At 37.8% G+C, this 21408-nt stretch overlaps 1 protein-coding gene and 1 pseudogene across 4 annotated transcripts in view; one reads left to right on the top strand and one right to left on the bottom strand.

Annotated features, from left to right (window-relative positions):
• The window catches only part of CDKL5 (cyclin dependent kinase like 5), a 182775-nt gene that overhangs the window by 26234 nt on the left and 135133 nt on the right, over positions 1–21408 (top strand). For 2 of the 4 annotated variants that reach the window (XM_073799430.1, XM_033849398.2), the window contains exon 2: positions 3727–3780. The exons of the other annotated variants lie outside the window; for them this stretch is intronic. The gene's annotated coding sequence lies outside the window, so the exon portion shown is untranslated. The remainder of the gene's footprint in view (positions 1–3726; positions 3781–21408) is intronic. 4 annotated transcript variants of the gene reach the window in all.
• Positions 1632–19966, bottom strand: LOC101337538 (cofilin-2 pseudogene; annotated as a pseudogene).

Here is a 21408-nt window from a genome sequence, read left to right as displayed (position 1 = left end):
ATTTTTTCTAAAAATAAGAATAGCTTCTTCCCCAGAATGATACAGGCTCAGTGTAAGAAACTCCATAAGGGAAGGTGAGGGCGAAAGCAAAATCATTTCCAATCTCACCTTCCAGTGAAAAGCAATACGTTTTTCTATTTAAATACCTGAGTATCCATTTGCTTATTTAATTAAACTCAGTGTTTTATACATAGAATTATACAATCCTAAAAACAGAATTCCTTAGGTAAATTGATCTTGAACACCTGTCAGTGTTACACACATGAGTGTACCCAGGTCAGTGTGTGTTTGGAAATTGATGAATTTTATATTTGAGAAACAAAAGGTTTATATAAGCAGCTGATTGTTAAAGACTGCAGTTTCATTTCACATGGTCATCAAAAGTCCTGTCCATATCATTTATTACAGAGGAAATCTGGCGCAGAACAGTCTCAGATGTCTGGTATGCCAACATTAGTCTAGGGAGAAGAACCCCAGCTAACTCTGTGTGTGTGTGTGTGTGTGTGCGTGCATTTTTCTTTTTGTAATATGCCACAATTTTTATTGCAACCTGGCCATTTTTGTGAGGGTGGGGAGTTTGATCTCAAAAACAGTGTTCCATTTAAGGCTCTTTTATACAGAAATTGCCATCATGACTGATATTCAAAATATCTTTAGTGTTGGAAGACTTACATGGTAAACATAAAACTCCTACACTTATTCAGTAGTGTACACTCGATGGAAAACAAAAAGGCATTAATAACAGCTATTTCTTTTGAGAAGATGTGCAGTGGTTAAGGATCCGCCTGCCAGTGCAGGGGACACAGGTTTGAGCCCTGGTCCGGGAAGATCCCACATGCCACGGAGCAACTAAGCCCGTGTGCCACAACTACTGAGCCAGCTCTCTAGAGCCTGTGAGCCGCAACTACTGAAGCCCGCGTGCCACAACTACTGAAGCCCGCGTACCTAGAGCCCGTGCTCGCCAACAAGAGAAGCCACCACAATGAGAAGCCCGTGCACCGCAAGAAAGAGTAGCCCCCGCTCACCGCAAGTAGAGAAAGCCCGCATGCAACAACGAAGACCCAACGCCGCCAAAAATAAATAAATAAAATAAATTTATAAAAAAAAAAAGAAGATACACAGGTATGAGAATGAACACTGAGGTACCAGGATAAGTTGATGACACAGTTAATACAATTTAATTGGCATTCCTTTTGGGGTAGGGAATTAAACTCTAAAAAAGAATGCTTTCAATGCATAGTATTATATCCGTGCTGCCATGTCACAATAAATAGGCTTGCCAAGGCAGGTGAGGTGTACGAATGCTCAAGCCTCACAGAACTTCAGTCAAGTGCAACTATAAATAATACTGAATAAAGTTTACCATCTCACTAGTGGATAATACTTTCAAGGCATTCAGTTAGCTTAACCCTTTGTAGTGTTCTAAGCTATTCACATTGACAATCACATTCATTGTAGTGCTTGCTGCAAGGGAGGCATAACCAGTTGTTTTGGCTAAAATATGGGAAGGCATTCCTTGGGTTCTACATAAAAGTAGCAGTATTAAACAGTCTAATGGCAATCTCTTGATAGTCTGCTTACATGAATGATATTTCCTTCATTCATTGTGCTGGAAGGACCCAGTGGGAAGAGGAAGGAAAGAAAACAAAACCTAATACTATTTCAATTGACTGAGCTGGAGAAATGGAAGCTCCCTTAAGATCCAGATGGCACTTGACTGTCATTTTATAAGTGTTTTCCTTCAAGTGAAACTACTACCTTGCCTTCCAATTTCTGTCCAAGTGTTGAACAGTCCCTTATATCATCCAAGCCATTTACTTGCTACTCATGTTTAATACCTGTAAATTTCTTTTTAATGGCATCTTTAGAGCTAGCATAAATCATCTTGCTTTTTAAAGGTGCACTTTCAGGAGCCCAAGATCTGCTTTGCTTCCTCTACAATTATTTGTCTTTTGTCATCGCTTAAACAGAAGAGAACTGCTTTCTTTGTTTTTTTTGATCTCCTCTTGTGTAGATTTCCTTACGCGGCTCGGCCTCCGGTGGTGTGGCACTGCGAGGAGAAGGAGGGGTGGCCGCTCCCCAACTATATTTTAAGACGAAAAAGGTGAAACGTTGTGTCTTTTATTAGAATAACAAGGTTATTCTGGTGTCTTATAAGAACCAATTAATATTGGACATAAAATGGTCTCATACATAGGCCAATAGCAAGTTCCAGAATTCTCTTTTTAAATAGGCAGCTAGCTACCAGTGAATTTCTTAAGCGACAAGCAGAGATGTGGAATACAGTTTGCTCGTTTCTTAGTTTTGTGAAAAAGGTTTTTTTATTGACAGAATATACCATATTCTATAGTATGTTTTTTTTTTTACTTAAAATATTATGGCCACTTTTCTGTATCACTAAATATAGTTAAATAATTTTAGTAGTGGTATGATTTTCCATTTATATGATGTGATATCGTTTACTTTATCAATCCTACATTGACTAATGTTAGGTGGTTTTTTGTTGTTGATTATTATGAATAGCACTGCAGTATACAACCTTTGCAGTATCCATCTTTGTCCATTTGTCTGATGGTCTCCTTAGCATAAATCTCTAGAAGTAGGATGGATTTTTGAATCAAATGGTACTCATACTTTTAAAATGTTGATACCTATTGCCAGATTACTTTCCAGAAACCTTTATATTCCTACCTACTGTGAATGTGAGTTCACATTTTCCCCAGAAAGAGCACTAGATATTTGTCAGTTACTTTAACCATTACCAGCCTGATAGGTTAAAAGAGATTTCTCTCTCTCTTTTCTTTTTTACTTAATTGATGACTAATGAGATTGAACAGGCTTTCATCGATTTATTAAGACAGTTGTATTTCTTTTGTGAAAGGTCGGTTTATATCTGTTCTTTTTCTGTTTTCTCTGAGTGTTTACGTTATACGGATTTGTAAGATGCTACTACAATTCTGGGACCAATTCCACTTCTGATCATCAACTAGGATTCTGCATCTGATTCCTCTGTGTGTGTGTGTGTGTGTGTGTGTGTGTGTGTTTCCCATACCACCACGCAATCCTCCATGTCAGCTGGGTGTCCTACAATTCAACTCAATTTTGACACTCTCTGGAGATAGCATCAGATCCCACAAGTTAAGGGCTCAGTCCTAAAGGACTGCCCCCCTTTTCAGATGCCAGTCACATGTCCAGGTGGTCACCTGGGCTTCTGACTGGCTGGCTGCAGATTGGAGGTTCTAATGACCCCCTCCTTGTGTTAGATTAATTTCCTAGAGCGGCTCACAGAAACATTTTACTTCCTATATTAGCAGTTTATTATAAAAGGATATAATTCAGGAACCCGCCAAATGGAAGAGATGCATAGGGCAAGGTATGGGGGAAGGGAGGGGACGTGGAGCTTCCATGCCCTCTCTGAGACTGCCACTCTGACCAAATCTCCACATATTCACCAACCCGGAAGCTTCCGAACCCTGTCCCTTTGGGTTTTTATGGGGTCTTCATTACGTAGTCATGATTGATTACATCATTGGCCATTGATTGAACTCATTCTCCAGCCCCTCTCCCCTCCCCAGAGGTAGGGTGGCAGCAGGACTGAAAGTTCCAACCCTCTGATCATGTGGTTGGCTCCACTGGCAAGCCACCTCCACCCTTAGGTTACCTAGGGGCTTTCTAAGTCACCTCATTACCATAACAAAAGACACCTTTGTTGATTTCATCCCTTAGGAATTTCCAAGAGTTTTAGGAGTGCTGTGCCAGAAACTGTGGAACAAAGACCAAGTATGTATTTCTTATTCTTGTCACAATACCACACTAACATATTAAGGGTATTCAACTTTTGGCTCTTTTTAAATTATTATTTTGTATATTAAGAGGTGTACATATTCATTGACTTTTTTCTTTTAATTTTTTAAATTAAAAAATTGAGGTATAATTGATTTACAATATTATATTAGTTTCAGGTGTACAACATACAGTGATTCAAAAATTTTATAGGTTATATCCATTTATAGTTATTATAAAATATTGGCTATATTCCCTGTGCTGTACAATATATCCTTGTTGCTTATTTTATACATAGTTGTTCATGCCTCTTTATTCCCTACCCCTATCTTGCCCTTTCCCCTTCCTTCTTCCTACTGGTAACTTCTAATTTGTTCTCTATATCTGTGAGGCTGTTTCTTTTTTGTTATACTCACTAGTTTGTTTTTTCTTTTAGATTCCACATATAAGTGATAACATATAGTATTTGTCTTGCTCTGACTTATTTCAGTGAGCATAATACTCTCCAGGTCCATCTGTGTTGTTGCAAATGGTAAAATTTCCATCCACAAAACAAAAAGACAACCTACTGAATGGGAGAAAATATTTGCAAATGATATTACCAATAAGAGATTAATGTCAACAATATATAAACAGCTCATATAACTCACTATCAAAGAAAACCCAAGCACTCTGATTAAAAAATGGGCAGAAGACCTGAATAGACATTTTTCCAAAGAAGACATAGAGATGGTCAACAAGCACATGAAAAGATGCTTATCATCGCTAATCATCAGAGAAATGCAAATCGAAACCACAATGAGATATCACCTCACACCTGTCAGAATGGCTATCATCAAAAAGACCACAAATAACAAAAAAACTAAAACAAAAGTAACAAAAAACCTAAAAACAGAACTACCATATGATCCGGCAATTCCATTCCTGGATATAAGTCCAAAGAAAATGAAAACACTAATTCAAAAAGATACATGTACCTCAATGTTCATAACAGCATTATTTACAATAGCCAAGATGGAAGCAACCTAAGTGTCCATTAACAGATGAATGGATAAAGATGTGATACGCACACATACACAGACACACACACGCACACAGGAATATTACTCAGCCATAAAAAAGAAAGAAATTTTGCCATTTGCAGTCCATTGACTTTTTAAACTATTTTATAGTGAAGCATGATAAACACTTACAGTATACAAGACATCAGTGAATTGTCACAAAGCCAACACTTATGTAACCCAGGTGAACACGTAAACACTGTCCCCCCCACCCCACCCCCGGCCAAAGTTAGTAGTGTATCAAGGGCTGGGAGAAATGCGTGTGTTCTGCCCCAGGTTCAGACAATCTACAGTGCATTTTCTATACAGAATTTAAAATCAATGTAACTACTGACTAAAAGTTGGTCTGCTTTTTATTATCACCATGCATTGACCATTTAAAAAAATGTGTGTGTGTGTAACATCTGTTTTACTCTGTGTCTAGTTTATCTGTCCTTATTGGTTGGTGCTTGTTGTACGCCCGAAGAGATATTCTCCTACATTATCTTTTAGGAGCTTTATTGTTTTGACTTTTTTTTTTTTTTGCGGTACGCGGGCCTCTCACTGTTGTGGCCTCTCCCGTTGCGGAACACAGGCTCCAGACGCGCAGGCTCAACGGCCACGGCTCACGGGCCTGGCCTAGCCGCTCCGCGGCATGTGGGATCTTCCCGGACCCAGGCACGAACCCGTGTCCCCTGCATCGGCAGGCGGACTCTCAACCACTGCGCCACCAGGGAAGCCCTATTGTTTTGACTTTTACATTGAGATCTATAATCCATCTGAAATTAATGTTGTGTATGGTATGAGTTAGAGGTCAATTTTAATTTTGTTTTCCTTTATGCATATCCAAATGTCTCAGCACCATTTATTGCAAAGATCAAACTTTCCTCACTGGTCTGCAGTGACAACATTAGTGTACAAAAAGCATCCATTTCATGTGTAATATTTCTGTGCTTTCTGTTCTTTCCTTTCATCTCTTTGTCTTATACATTGTCTTAATGACTGTGCTTCATAATAAGTCCTGATATCTGGAGAGAAAGTCTTTGTTATTCTTCTAGGTGTCTTGCTTTCCTTGGCCATTTGCATTTCTTTATACATTTTGAACCAGCCTACAAATTTCCATTTAAAAACTTGTTAGGATTGCTTGGGATTCTACTGGATCTCTAGATCAATTTGGATAGAATTGACGTCTTTACAATGTTAAATCTCAAGAACATGGACCATCCCTTCACTTATTAGGTGTCCTTTAATTTTTAAAAATACTGTTTTCTTTAGTTTTCTATGTAGAGGTTTGCCACTTTTCTTTCTGTTTTGATAGGAATTTGATATTTTTTGATGGTATTGTAAATGGTATTAAAAATTCATTTTCTAACTATTGCTGGTATATAGAAATACAGTTGATTTCTAGATATTATCTTTTATATCCCTCAGCTTTGATAAACTGATTTTTTTCTGATAGTTTATAGCTTATTTTGGATTTTCTATATGTACCGTCTGAATAATAGTTTTTTCCCTTCATTCCCAGTTGTCATACTTTTGTCCAGCTTTCTACTTGTTTGCAGTGGAACGGTTTGCCTGAATTACGCAGGCAGCATTATTGGAAGCAGAAATTTTTCTTAAATAAAAAATTCAAACTGTATTCCACTCTTGTTTTTGAATTGCCTTTGAATTTAAACCCAAATCTCTGGGTACTTCAACAGCCATGAAGCCCAGAGAAAGGTAATAGTATCTTTTGAGACATCATTAATGTTCCTAAAGTCTATATAAACAGATCTTATAAAAATCTTTATTTTAAACCTTTAAAATTTAGTTTTAGTGGTGAGAACTCTTAATGTGTATCCCAAGGACTTATGTATGAAAGCTTATCAGTAGTTTGAATAATTCCTGAAAGTAGTGGAGTCACTAGTGAAGCCACAGCGTACCTCTCATGTGCTGTCTTAAGCATCATTCCTAGAAGCCACCCACCCGAGGTAGCCCAGGGAGCTCTCCACTTTGCAGAGGGCATTGGCTTGCCAGGATAATGCCATGTGGTGCCAATAGAGACGAATTGCAGGAAGAACTCTTGGAACTGCATGGGGAGGGAAGTGGCATATGAGTGTCAGTGTGGGGAAGTGTCAGATAGTGTTTCATGGAGGAAAATTCCAAGTTGACTAGTAACTTGGTGGGTTGCAGCTGAGGGATCAGAGTCTTGTTGCAGCTTGTCTTCTGGCAATGTCATGCACGCCTCTCTGATCTGGAGGAGTCTGTGGGCTACTGTCAGTGAGGTAGTCAACAGATGCTGAGGAGTCTCAGGAAAAAGTGATTGCAGCTTAAAACAGACAACCTCTGCAGGCTTCTCTCCACAGGGGAGTCTGTGCCATCCTGGTTGTGGAATTTCAATGGTAGCAAAATGGAGCTGTGGTGATGGACCAGCAAGAGGCAATTATGGCAAGCAAGGGCTCTATTGACTATTTTGGGAATTATAGGAATGGGAAAACAGAAGCTGCAGCTGTAATTACTGTCGTGGAATGAAATCCTCACCACCACCACCACCCCTTTCACAACACTTTACGCTTGATGGGTGTTCAGTTAATGTGGTATGTGTGCAAATTGTCATTAGACTTTAGAAAACTTTTAGAAACTTTTTTGCAAGTGATGATTCAAATGTGCTCATTAAAAATATAGTGTCTTTAACCAATCTAGCAGGTTAAATAATTTTATTATTCCTCTAGATTACAATTTTTAAAAGATCAAGTTTAGAGGAAAATCTTGTTCTAATTTTGGAGCATGATATATTTGAATTCAATTCGCAGTTTTCTATCTTAAAAAAATAGCTGTAATTATAAACAGCAAATGGATGGGGTGTGAGACTGATTTAAGTTAAAGAAATTGTGACCTTCATGATTCAGAATGCTCCGTATTCTTTCCAAAATGTATTGACACTGTAAGTAAAATTTATCTTTATAGTAAATGTTTTAGGATTCTGTAGAAAGCCACATAGAGTAAAATGCTACTTATTTCTTTTCCCAGTGGTGTTTTACTGAGTCATTTTATTAGTTGTATGTGCCTTTCTTGAGTTGGAAATTTATACAGGATTTCCTGTATAAAGAAATCCTTTCCACCCAAAATATAAATTCTATACCATTTTGTGTGTAGAAGCCCAATGGTGGGCCTTAAGTAAACACAAATGCTAGCTTTTACAGTTTTTAATGTGTTTTTATAGAATAACACTATCTTGTAAAATAGTCTGTTTCTCAGAGTTTTTTTAAATGGAATAATTTTAAACACTCCTTAAGGATCTTCCTTTCAAATAAATTATGAGGTGACTCCTTTTGTAAAACAAAGGTTCATTTATTAGCATGAATAATATTTCCTGATCTTTCCCTCTCCACTCCATGCATATTTTAGCTACTTATAAAGCTGGGTTTTCATATATAGTAATTCTTCTCAGTCACAGGGAGCACTTTAGAGATCGGTACCTGAATCTAGTATTTAATTATAGTTCTTACTTATGGCAGTATGTCTTCTCAATTGTGAGTTGTTTTTATGCCCTTGAATGTGGTAGGCTAACTATAGGATATCTTAATGTCATAGTTGATAGAAATAGAAATAGTTGATAATTTATAAAAGCTGTATAAAGATGTATGTTAGGCTATTAAGGTTAAGTTCCAAATAGAGCTTGGGGAATCTTTAGAAAACGTGACTTTAAAAAATATATGTATTGTTAAATCAGACTTACTAGTATCTAGTTTAGGCCTTGAGTGCTTAGTATATATTTGTTTCTTTTTTGGGGGAAGATGTTTCTAGTGACTACTTGAGAAGTTTTGTATTTTTATAATTTTATAATTAGAATTCATGGGCCCAATTCACAGAAGACTTCTTAAAAATAATTAATTTTTAGTCCATTTGTCTCTTCTCTTAGCAAGTCCCCAGATGACAAATTGATTAAAACAACACTTAAATAAACTGAAACATTAACATTTATTAAAACAACTTGGAATAAACAAATACTATAATTTGGATTATTAATATGTGTTTTTATGTGCTATATCTAGGAACTGAAAGTAATTGAGCAGTCTTTTTTAGGAATCACTTGATAGAAAGCAGAGAACATTTCCCACTTACAGAAGTAAATGGATGAAGTGTACCTGGTTATCTCAGGAAAAATTCAGCTTAGTATTAACAGGGAAATGGCGTTCAGTCATTCAGTCCATTCTGTCAGTACTGCTGGATTACAAATTAATTGCTGAATTTTGAGTATAATGCTCAGGATTCAGTATGAGAAATTGAACCACTGTGAGTGTTATTGAATAAGGGATTTATTATAGTACTCAGACTGTATACGGATTGTAGGAGTTGCTGGGAATGTGAAAGTCAGGAAGCAGAAGGATCAGAAAAATAGTCACTAATAGAGCCTCCTGAATTACTGGTACAGGCGTGTAAGTCAGAACTTACTGGGAAAATTTTAAGAAGCAAGTGTATACAGACATCAAAGTGAGAATGCAAAGAGGATGATCCTGGAGAGGTCTGTGGAAGGCTGTTGCCTCTGTGTACCTATTGCTTCTGTGGGTACAAAGCCCAGAGTCAGGCATCTCTTGTTGGATCTTAGGCCACTGTTGATCAGGTGAAGAAGAGCTGGACACAGAGGGGATAAGAGGAGAGTTGAGGACAAGCTGAAACCTGCCCCAGGCACCTCTGCATTTATTCTCACCATGTCTTATCATAAAGACCTTCTAAGAGTTTGGCCGTCTCTAACTTGGTGTACTATACAGGGAAGGAAATTCTGGGAAACACAGTTCCCAGGTGGACCAAGTTCACAATAGAATGATCCAGTGCATTATGCTTCCCATTTTGGGCTGCTCTTTCAGATTCATCTCATCAGTAGATGATGAGGATGTTATAATACTTTGAGCCTCAAGATTTCCATTTCCTTATGGTATTTACTGAGGAACTGTTCATATGCTATTATCACTTGAGGATTTAAAATGCTGTACTTTGAATAACTTTTCTTTTTTTTCTTATTAACACTGTGGCCTTTTCCTAATGTATTTTATTATAATTTCTCTGTACCTTATTTACTGATTTTTGTCTTTGTTATTAAAGTTATACAATCCCAATAAATGAATTACAGGTCAGAAAATATTCAAATTTTGGAGAGGAAAACGGGTACAAAATTTATCTTAAAAAAATATTTATTTATTTATTAATCTTTGGCTGCATCGGGTCTTAGTTGCGGCATGCGGGATCTTTCGTTGTGGCGGCGCGTCTGCTCTTTGTTGTGGCACGCGGGCTCCAGAGCATGTGGGCTCTGTAGTTGCTGCTTGCGGGCTCTCTAGTTGAGGCGCGTGGGCTTAGTTGCCCCATGGCATGTGGGATCTTAGCTCCCTGACCAGGGATTGAACCCGTGTCCCCTGCATTGGAAGGTGGATTCTTAACCACTGAACCACCAGGGAAGTTCCTTATTTATTTATTTCAAAATTTAAATATGAATAACTACATACTCTTTGGTGGATTTGGGATTAAAAATAACCGAGTATGCCATAAGACTTTCTGCTGACTTTCTGAAATGTTCATACTCCATTCTAGTAATGGTGAATAAAAGGAGATGACCTTTTGCAAGAGATTTTAATTTGAGAAAGTCTAGGCTCTTTGAAATACAGAGCCTCAAAAATTTGTCAGCTAGGTTGATACATTCAGCCAGCAAAATTAAGTGGTCTGCTGTTCTCAGCCTCCCACTATATCCTTTGTGCTCCAGGTCTGCTTTCTGTCTCTGCAGTGCATGTGTAACACTTTCTAGTTGATTTTTTTTAATGGATGATCTGACAGGGTAGGGGAGTAAGGACATGATGAAAGATAGAAAGTGCTGAAAATCGTTTTCATTTATCTCCTTCCTACAGTCCATAATGGGGTGGGGGTTCATTTGTCTATTTCCCATTTAATTTTCCTTTTTTTCTTCTCTAGAGTTGGAGAATCTCTTCTAATTTCTTTTAAGAACATTCACTGATAACGACTGAAGTATTCTGGAGAGTTAGATGTACCTCTCAGACATAGTCTTAGAATATTTTATAATTGTATAACTTAGAAATTAATTTAAAAATTAATTTTTATTGCAGTATAGTTGATTTACAATGTTGTGATAGTTTCTGCTCTACAGCAAAGTGAATCAGTCATGCATATACACATATCCACTCTTAGATTCTTTTCCCATATAGGCCATTACAGAGTATTGAGTACAGTTCCCTGTGCTATACAGTAGGTCCTTATTAGTTATCTGTTTTATATAGAGTAGTGTGTATGTGTCAATCCCAGTCTTCCAGTTTATCCCTTCCCTTAGTTCTAAATAATAATCTTCACTTACCTCCATCATGTTTTCTTTACTCTTTGATAGTAATTAATTGATAACACTTTTTTTGGAGTTTAGATTCAGTAACTCACCTCTTCTCTCTGTATTTTATCTTTTGAAAATGAAGCCTCATTTTATTTTCCATAGCTCAGGAAGAATACTTCCCATTTGTAGTCCTCTGACTGTACTTTGTGTGTGTCTTGTTTCTGTGGTTTCTTTCATGAAATCTTATAGGGCTAAAGGTAATTGAAGTGCCTTTGCTTTCCTCCACATCAAATAAATGCTTTACAAATATACCTCAGCAATTCTGCTTATAGATGGCTCTTTGATTTGTCAGTTCTTGTTTTCTGTCTTGGTACAACAGAAGATGATTTATTTTATAAAGTAAGTTGAAGGTTTCTTTGCTTACAAGACTCTGTAAATTATCAGTAATGTTGATAGTGCAATGAAATTTTAGAAGCGGTTCTAGATTTAGCATGGTTCTAAATTGTTTAGGCTGAGTAGAAAATTTTCCAATGATATTGTTTCAACTTAATAAAATAACAGTGCTTTGCAGGTAATTTAATTGTCATCAGAACTGGCGAGACTAAAATATTGCCTGCTTTAAAAATGTTTTATTTACTTTAATAAAAATATTGCTCTTAAAATGCTAATGACATTTCATGAATCTATTATTCCTTATGGGTCTTGACATAAATTACTTGTCTCATTTGGGGAATTTCTTTAAGCACAGGCTCATAACTGAGATGATAAATCCCACTTTCTTGAGATATTAGCCTTCTTATTTCTGTCATCTATTGTGTTAAATTAATCTTATTATTTAATTACTAATAATAGTTGTTTTTTTATTACATGGCTACTGTGCATCAGAGGCTCTACTTACATAACCTTGAATCCTCACCTATAAGTAGGTAGTATCAGTCCCTCTTAGTGAATGAGAAAAGAGACTTAAAGAGGTTAAATAACTTGCTCATGGTCACATAATTAATAAAGGTTGACACCCAGATGTGTTAGTATTCTCAGAAGAATAGACAGAAAGGTCCAGGTAGAGGAAGGGTTTGTGCCAACAAGCAGTACACTCGGCCTGATTGTTCATCATCTTAATTAGTCTTGGATTATTGAAATAACGTTATTTCATCTTCTAAGAAGGACATATTAAAGTGTATAAACTAAAATAAAATTCACTTTTGATTTTAAACATTATTAGGATATGTTAGCTTATGTTAACAGTCATGCATATGTTTGCATTATTCAAAATAGATAATAAACAATTTTTTTTTTTGCGGTACGCGGGCCTCTCACTGTTGTGGCCTCTCCCGTTGCGGAGCACAGGCTCCAGACGCGCAGGCTCAGCGGCCATGGCTCCCGGGCCCAGCCGCTCCGTGGCATGTGGGATCTTCCCGGACCGGGGCATGAACCCGTGTCCCCTGTATCGGCAGGCGAACTCTCAACCACTGCGCCACCAGGGAAGCCCAATAAACAATTTTTAAAAATATTTATTTATGGCTGTGTTGGGTCTTCGTTGCTGTGTGCAAGCTTTCTCTAGTTGCAGGGAGCAGGGGCTACTCTTCATTGCGGTGCACAGGCTTCTCACTGCGGTGGCTTCTCTTGTTGTGGCTCACAGGCTCTAGGCGTGCAGGCTCAGTAGCTGTGGTGCACGGGCTTAGTTGCTGCAGGCAAGTGGGGTCTTCCTGACCCAGGGATCGAACCTGTGTCCCCTGCATCGGCAGGCAGATTCTTAACCACTGTGCCACCAGGGAAGCCCCAATAAACAATATTTAAATTCAGGATGTACATGGGTTTCTTTAAAATATTGAATCCTGTGTCTATGATTAAGTAAAGTGGGAGTTATTTCAAGGAAAATGATGATACCACACTGAAGAGCAGGCACCATGGTAACCAGGAAGTTGTCTAGTTTTCCCACCTACTCTGTTGTGAATGGGGAGAGGGCCCTTCAGTCAGGCTAGAGCAGAGCTCCTCCTCAGAAGCTGGTTAGGAGACTTTGATATAAGCTTTGTTTCCTCAATCCTATAATGAATGGGTATGGTTTATTCTAGCTTTAAGATTCTCTGATTCCCTGAAGAAGAAGATGGTAGTTTGTATTTCAGAGGGCTTTAGGTATCATATGTATGGAATTAAAAACACAAGTAATTAAGTTAGTACTGTGGAACTGTAAAGCACAATGTACTGTGGCTAATCCACATACAGATAGTAATTGACAGTATTGTTTACAAGTTAATTCTCTATCAGTTACTGTTATAAATATGCATAGTCAATTCTTAATTATTTAAGAATTGTTAGAGTGGTTTATCCCTGTATCTTTCTTTTAGAAATGTGGATCATTATTCTCGCTCTGTTGATATGCAGAATAGAGTTGAAATACTGGTACAGGATATAGTGGAGATATGGTATCTAGTTTCCAGGAAATTATGTTTTATCTAAGGGAAATAGATATGTATGCAAACAATAAATGTTTAAATAAGTATGTAATGAATGTCATGTAAGTGCTGCATGTAAGAATTTATAGACTGGCTTTTTGAATTTTTATCATGGGAATCTGTTAATCTTAACTAAAAAAGAAGGCAGAGTTTATAGAGAATAACTTCTAGCTAGGCTGAACAGAGAGGAAGTTATAATTTACTTGATTTTTAAAACAATGATGGCTAATATTTCAGTTGGCAAAGACTGGGGGCAGGGGTGGGGAAATGATTGGAACAAAGGCATAGAAATGGGAAAGTGAAAAGGCATGTTCTAGGTGTTGATTAGTAGGTGTAGTTGCTTTGGAGCCAAGGATTCTTACAGTGGAAGAGTGGGTGATTGTCAAAAATTATAGTTAAATTCACAGGAAAGCAATTGCCAAAGGTTATAGTTAATTTCAGATTAAGTAACATGACTGCTATGAGCCTAAATTTTCCCCTCTGTAAAATAAGGTCAGATGAGGTGATCCCTAACCTACTTAATAGGTGTTCAGTAGGTATTTGTTGAATGAATAAGTGAGTGAGCAAATGAATGAATGAGTGAAAGAGATGTCTTTAGCCATTTTCCTTGACATCATTGCCTTAGAAATTTGGAATTTTGGTAGGCAGTAGGAAATTAACAATTTTTGCTAGTAAAATGATATAACAACTTTAGTCTAAAAAGAATAAGTCATGGTCTTTTCCTATAAATAATGGTTATGTGTTTTAAAATTTGTTTCTTTCTGTAGGAGTCAGTGGATTCCTGTCTGGACTATGAATTGTCAGGGCATTTTTGTTTTAAAATAAAGTTTCTTTCTTTCAAATTCATTATTTACTTATTTATTTTTTGGCTGCGCCTCCGGCATGCGGGATCTTAGTTCCCCTATGAGGGATAGAACCTGAGCCCTCTGCATTGGGAGCAAGGAGTCTTAACCACTGGACCACCAGGGAAGTCCCTGTCAGGGTGCTTTTAACACTTAAAATATTGAGTCTTAAACTTATTAAGTATTTTTGTATAAAAATATTTTAAAACTGAATGTAAGAGTTTAGAAACTTTTATAGCAATTTAACATTTTTACTGTATTTTACAATATAATTTACATGGGATTAAAAAAAAAAACTAGACTATTATTCTAAATAGTTTGAGAATCTTTGGTCCGAATGATTCCAAAGTTTTTGGCTTTGGGTAGATGAAATGCCATGATTACATGAACTCACCTCTTTCCAAGGCATCTTTTCTAAAGATTCTAAAAGGATGTGATTATAATGTATTCATCTGAGAAGTGACTTCATAATGGAGCCTGAGAATACCCATAGAGCAGGTTATATTCTTGATGAAGCTGGAAACTAAGTTAAATCTTGAGATTCTTGTATTCTCAATTTGTATGACTTATATTCCTTACTGTTGATCTGAAGTTCAACTTTGTATTCATTCAGCTATCCATGATATCTCTGCATTTTGCAGTATAAAACTTCCCATAATAAATGACAATTAAATGACCCCATAATTGTCAGTCATGTAATATTGTTTTCCATATGCTCCTCTGTATTCCCAGTTTTAGTTATGCCCAGTAGTCAAGGCAGAAATTTTATAATCATCTAGACTTTTCCATTTCTCATTCATCAACTATTTTTAAATTGGCACTGTGTCTTTTGAGTACACCTCCTAAAAACCTCAAATCTATCCACCTTTCTCTCCTCACTGCTGCTTTAGTTGAGATTTTCATCATTTACTGCCTGGCCTCCATCAATCAGTAGCTTTCTTTTTTTTTTTTTTTTTTTAGTAGCTTTCTGATTAGTGTCTCTTCCCTAACCCTCTTCCTGCCTCCATGGTGATTTTTCTGAAACATAATACTGATAGGTACTCATCTAAAAGGCTGCTCTTGATTTACTGTTGTCTATGGCAGTAGCCTTCAAGTGTCTTGTGCAGCAGTTGAAAACTTTCTTAAAATATAGGGAAACATACCTGTTGCATGGCATACAAGGCCTTTAATGATTTAGTCCCTGCCTCGTTCCTGTCATTCCTGGACCTGTGCCCTAGATTTCAGAGAAGCTGAATGACTTGGATTCTACAAACACTCCTCGTGTTTTGGTTTCTTTTTTTTTTTTTTTTTTTGGCCTATTTTAGCAAGAACTTTTCCTCGAATGCCTTTACCTTGTCTCAAGATGTCACCTGAACCTCCTGAGTGATGAGTGTCTTTTGTATGCTAATGGATGACTTCTGGCAGAGGCCCCTAGATGACACCAGGATGTGGCCTGGTCACCAGAAGGCCTAGCCATGATTAGAAGGTTAGAACTTTTAGCCCCCTTGTCCTATCCCCTACCTCTGGGGAGAAGAGGGGACCAGAGATTGAGTTCAGTTACCAGTGGCCAGTGATTCAATCAGTCATGCCTATGTACTAAAACCTCCATGAAAACCCCTAAACAACAGGCTTTGGGGAGCTTCTGAGTTGGTGAACACATTGAAGTGCTGGGAGGTGCTGGGAAGGTGATATACCCTAGGAGGTCATGGAAGCTTTGCTCCTCTTCCCTCCACCCCCTGTAACTTGCCCTTTGCATCTCTTCGATTTGGCTGTTCCTGAGTTGTATCCTTTATAATAAACCAGTAATGGTAAGTAAAGCATTTTCTTGAGTTCTGTGAGTCATTCTAGGGAATTATCAAACCTGAGGAAGGGTTTGTGGGAACCCCCAAATTTTTTAGCCGAGTCAGATTCAGTCAGTCATGCCTATGTACTAAAACCTCCATGAAAACCCCCCAGGTGCCCTGGGGACCTGGGACTTGTGACTGGCATCTAAAGTGAGGGAAGTCTGTGGGACTGAGCCCTTAAATCTGTGGAGTCTGATGTTAACTCTGGGTAGTTAGATTGTAGGACACCCAGGTGTTAGAGATTCGATGTTGGAAAAGATGCCACATATTTGGTGTCAGGGTGACTTAACCTCAGTTTACAAATGGAAACAAACCAAAGCTTCAAGAGACTGCTCTATTAAGTTAGTATGTGGGAGAGAGCTATAGCTTAAAAGTCCTCTTAACCATATCTTCTTTTGTTTTATTTTATTTTATTTTATTTTTTTTGCGGTACGCGGGCCTCTCACTGTTGTGGCCTCTCCCGCTGTGGAGCACAGGCTCCGGACACGCAGGCTCAGCGGCCATGGCTCACGGGCCCAGCCGCTCTGTGGCATGTGGGATCTTCCTGGACCGGGGCGTGAACCTGTGTCCCCTGCATCAGCAGGCGGACTCTCAACCACTGTGCCACCAGGAAAGCCCCTGTTTTGTTTTATTTTTAATTGTAATTTCCTTGAGGGAAAGAACCTATCTTTCTTTTCTTTTAACATATTAAATTTTTATTATTTATTAGTTATGTGTTCAAATCTCTTGTACTTAATTGAATGCTTTCATCAATTAATGGCCTTGATAAAATTGCTTGTAATTTTGACTGTTCTTTGGTCAAAGTAGTGTTACTTATCCTTCTAAAGTTAGCAGGACATACAGCTGGGGAAGTACAAGATCTTTAGCTTGATTTTTTTTTTTTTTTTTTGAGTTCCTTCTGTATTTTAAATAGGACACAAATATCTCTGTAAATAAAAATAACTTCCTCCCAACACATTTGGAAAATATCCCAGACTTCTTTTTCATGCCTTGCAGAGTTGCTGCTGTCTTGTTACTGTTTGTTCTTTCTCTTTGAAATAAGTGACCCTCCCAGGAATAGCTTAATCACCAGATGTTTGGCCAGCAGTATTCCACTTATTCTGGTTTTGTAGTTTTTCTGAAATAGGCTGAAAGGTGATCACTCCATTCCTTCCCTTGTTCTAAAACGATTTTACTCAATTGCTCTTGAAACTTACCTTGGTAGGTGATTTGGAACTGAAATGAAAAGAGAGAAGGTAAGCTATATATATTTTATACTGGTCCTTTATTAACTGACATTTATTAATTGAGAATTTTGACACTCATTTTCAGTTGGAGAGGTTCTGAGTGTTTAGAAATGAAACTGTGGGACTTCTAACAGAGGATCCTTATTTTTTAACTGAGGAAATGAAAGTTGTCAAGGTCAACCATAAAGCTGATACTTTGCCTTGGTGAGAGAAACCCAGGATTTAGTGTCTTTCTGATGTAATTTTCAGTCTACCACGAATCTGGAAACTTGGTAACATCAATTTGTGACAGCATTAACATTGTTTAGCCTGGAAGCAGCCTTTGTGAATTTTCCAGATTATTTGACAGTGTTTGAAATCACTTGATGTCTTCAGGACCAGTAAACTCTACCATGTAATTTTTTTTTAAATTAATTAATTAATTAATTTTTGGCTGTGTTGGGTCTTCATTGCTGCGCGCGGGATTTCTCTAGTTGTGGCGAGCGGGGGCTACTCTTTGTTGTGGTGAGCGGGCTTCTTGCAGTGGCTTCTCTTGTTGCGGAGCACGGGCTCTAGGCGCGTGGGCTTCAGTAGTTGTGGCACGCTGGCTCAGTAGTTGTGGTTCGCAGCCTCTAGAGCGCAGGCTCAGTAGTTGTGGCGCACAGGCCTAGTTGCTCCATGGCATGTGCGATCTTCCCAGACCAGGGCTCGAACCCGTGTCCCCTGCATTGGCAGGTGGATTCTTAACCACTGTGCCACCAGGGAAGTCCCTCTACTGTGTACTTTTATCTTTTTCAATTAGTAGATTTTTCAAACTTCCAAAAAACAGCAATAAACCTCCTTTTTCAAATATATATAGAATCAGTGTACAAAACAGATATAAGTGGTATTTAGTTAGAATACAATCTTAAGTTTAGTTTTGATTTATTGGAAAATAAATCATCGAGAAAATTCAAATTTGTGAAATGCTATATTAGAGTATTTCACTTCCATTTCTAACTTAAAATAACTGGATGGATGTACCATAATTCATTTAATCAGGCCCCTCTTGATATTTAGGTTGTTTCCATTCTTTTGCTTTTACACACAATGCTGCAGTGAATAGCATATGCTTATCGTGTGTGTGTGTGTGTGTGTGTGTGTGTGTGTGTGTGTGAGTGTTTCCTGAGGATAAATTCCTAGGAATGTAATTGCTGTGTCATTAGAATATGTTTGTTTTTAGTTTTGAAAGATATCAAATTGGCCTCTAAAAAGTTGTATCTATCTATCTATCTATATACATTCCTACCAGCAATATATGAGCAAGCTTAATTCCCTCATGCTCTCATCAACATGGTACGTTAGTTTTGGTTTTTGCTAATCTGAAAAATTGTATCTCAGTATAGTTTTAATCTTCAGTTTTTATTATATGTAAAGTTGAGTAACCTTTTATATGTTTAAGAGCCATTTGTGTTTCCTCTTCTGTGAACTATTTGTTCATATCACTTTGCCCATTTTAAAAATTGGGTTTCTTACCCCTCTTATCAAGCAATAGGAACATTTTATGTTTTAGGGTTCTTTCTTTTTGTGATGTAAGTTGCAGATTCTCTTACTCATTTTTAAATTTCTCTTTTTCCTTTGGTTTTGCCTTTTTCATTGTTATGGATATGTAAACTCAAACTTAACATGCCTAAAATGGAATCCTGAATTTCTTCCCTTCCCTTAATCTGCTCCTTTTCTAGTTTTCCTTGCATCAAGAAGCAGCAACCTACTCATAGCCCAAGCCCCAAACCAAGAAGTTATCTTTGATTTCTGTTTCCCTCACTTCCCATCTCTAATCCATCCCCAGCTGTATTGGCTTCCCCTCCAAATACATCTTAAATCTTTCCATTTCTCTTCATGTGTACCAATTTAGTCCATCCCGCCCTTATCCTTTCACCTGGGTGGTTGCAGTGGCTTCCTAGTTGCTAAACCCCCAAATTGATAGCTCCCCTTCCAGGCACAGAGCTGTTCTCTACTCTGTAGCTTGTGTGATCTTTTCAAAATGCAAATCATCTGATTGTCATACCACCCCCTGAACCCATCTCCCATTCTTGTTCAAAACCCTCTAGTGGTTCCCTCTGTCTCATGATACAGATAAAACTACTTAAACAACTTGCTGTTTTTCCAGCCTCACCTTGTACTGGGTTATTAACCACCCAACCCTTGCCACCTTTGAGTTTGTTGTGTTGGCCATGTTCCCTCCTGACCTGGGATTTTTGCATAAATAATTTTCTCCTGGTGCATCCCTCCTCCTCTGTAAGTTTATGCCTAATTGTCCTACAGATCTCAGCCCACTGAAAGCTTTCTCTGGAAAAGCCAACCCTCCCTAATTAGGTGGCAAACCTCTGTACAAGCCCTTGTAGAGCCTTATAGCTCTTTTTCATAGCACTTACATTTGCAGCTTTACACTTATTGTGTGATCCTTTGATAAACTCCGTGAGGTAAGGGGTTTTGTGTCTTTCCTTTACCGATATATTCCCGGTGACTGTCATAGTGCCTGGCATATAGTTAACTCTCAAGACATATTTATGGAATGATTGCTTACTTTTAAGTTCTCAGGTGTGGAGTTTAAAGAATGTACTGGTTTACCCTTTCTGAAAAAATGTGACTGCATTTGCTTTAGGCCAGTCTTTGTTCTCATCTTTTCCCTATGGCTTTCCCAAGACCACTGAGATTCAGCAATCTCACCTCCAAAGTCTTAAAGCATTTCAGGTATGAAATGTTATCTAGGCCAATGGTCTTGAATTCATTTGAAGCCTGTAGGTGTTCTTCAGCAGTCTTGGCCTTCAGTTCCTTCTCTTTTTTTCCATCTGAAAGTCAGTGTTTTGTTTTTTGTTTGGTTGGTGGCGTTTTTTGTTTGTTTTTTGGGAGTAGAGGACAATAACTTAGACCACATTTTCTGATCCACATCAACCCAGCAAAATCTAGGTGGTTCCCAGCTTCTGTAAGTTTGTTCTAAATTCAGTTATTTAGAATTTGGAGATCAGAACAAATTATCCCATAGAAACCATGATAAAATTGATACATTTTCATGCAAGTGCTTTGAAAACCTTTTACACCAATAGTGTATCTTAAATAGTACAGTGTTAGTGTGAACTCTGAATTTCTCTGATCCCAGTTTAGTTCTCTTTTTCTCTCTGAACCGTGAGGCCCTCAGATACTCAGGAAGGGCTGGGAGTTTAGTAGGGTTGGCAGTGCTGGGAGAAATATCAGGTAACTGGGTAGGAGATACATTGACTGGATTTCCTACCTTGTGGAAGGATTCTAAGAGTAAAGGGTGCGGAGGCAACCTACATGATTCACAGTTTGAAATTTTTAAAAATTTATTTATTTATTTACTTAATTGGAGTATAGTTGCTCTACACTGCTGTGTCAGTTTCAGCAAAGTGAAACAGCCATATGTATACATATATCCCCTCTGTTTTGGATTTCCTTCCCATTTAGGTCACCACAGAACAATGGGTAGAGTTCCCTGAGCTCTACAGTAGGTTCTCATTAGTTATCTATTTTACGTATAGCAGTGTGTATATGTCAATCTCAATCTCCCAATTCATCCTGCTCCCCCTTCCCCCTTGGTATCCCTACATTTGTTCATAGTTTGAAATTTTTATGCTATTAAACTGTGTGTATTTTACTCATGATACTCAAGTATCAGTTTGATTTAATGGAAACTGAATTATAGAGAATGGATTGATGAATCAAATTACTCTTCGCTATTGGGGGAATAAAGCAAAATGAAGATCCTGTTAAATACGTCAGGTGGTCCCATGAAGGAAGAAAACTAAATAGGAGTGAGAAGTGCATTATCTCCTCACTTAGAGTCAACATGGAGAATTCTCTGCAAGAGAGTAGGATGTTGTTTTCATAAGGCTGTGCTTTCCACGGAAATGATTTCTTTCCGTACATGGATCACAAGTTTTAAGATGCTTTCAAA

This window comes from Tursiops truncatus, chromosome X (genome assembly GCF_011762595.2).
Source record: "Tursiops truncatus isolate mTurTru1 chromosome X, mTurTru1.mat.Y, whole genome shotgun sequence".
In the NCBI taxonomy this organism is placed as follows: domain Eukaryota; kingdom Metazoa; phylum Chordata; class Mammalia; order Artiodactyla; family Delphinidae; genus Tursiops; species Tursiops truncatus.
Note: the sequence above shows the minus strand (reverse complement) of the source record. Positions and strands in the feature narration are given on the sequence as shown.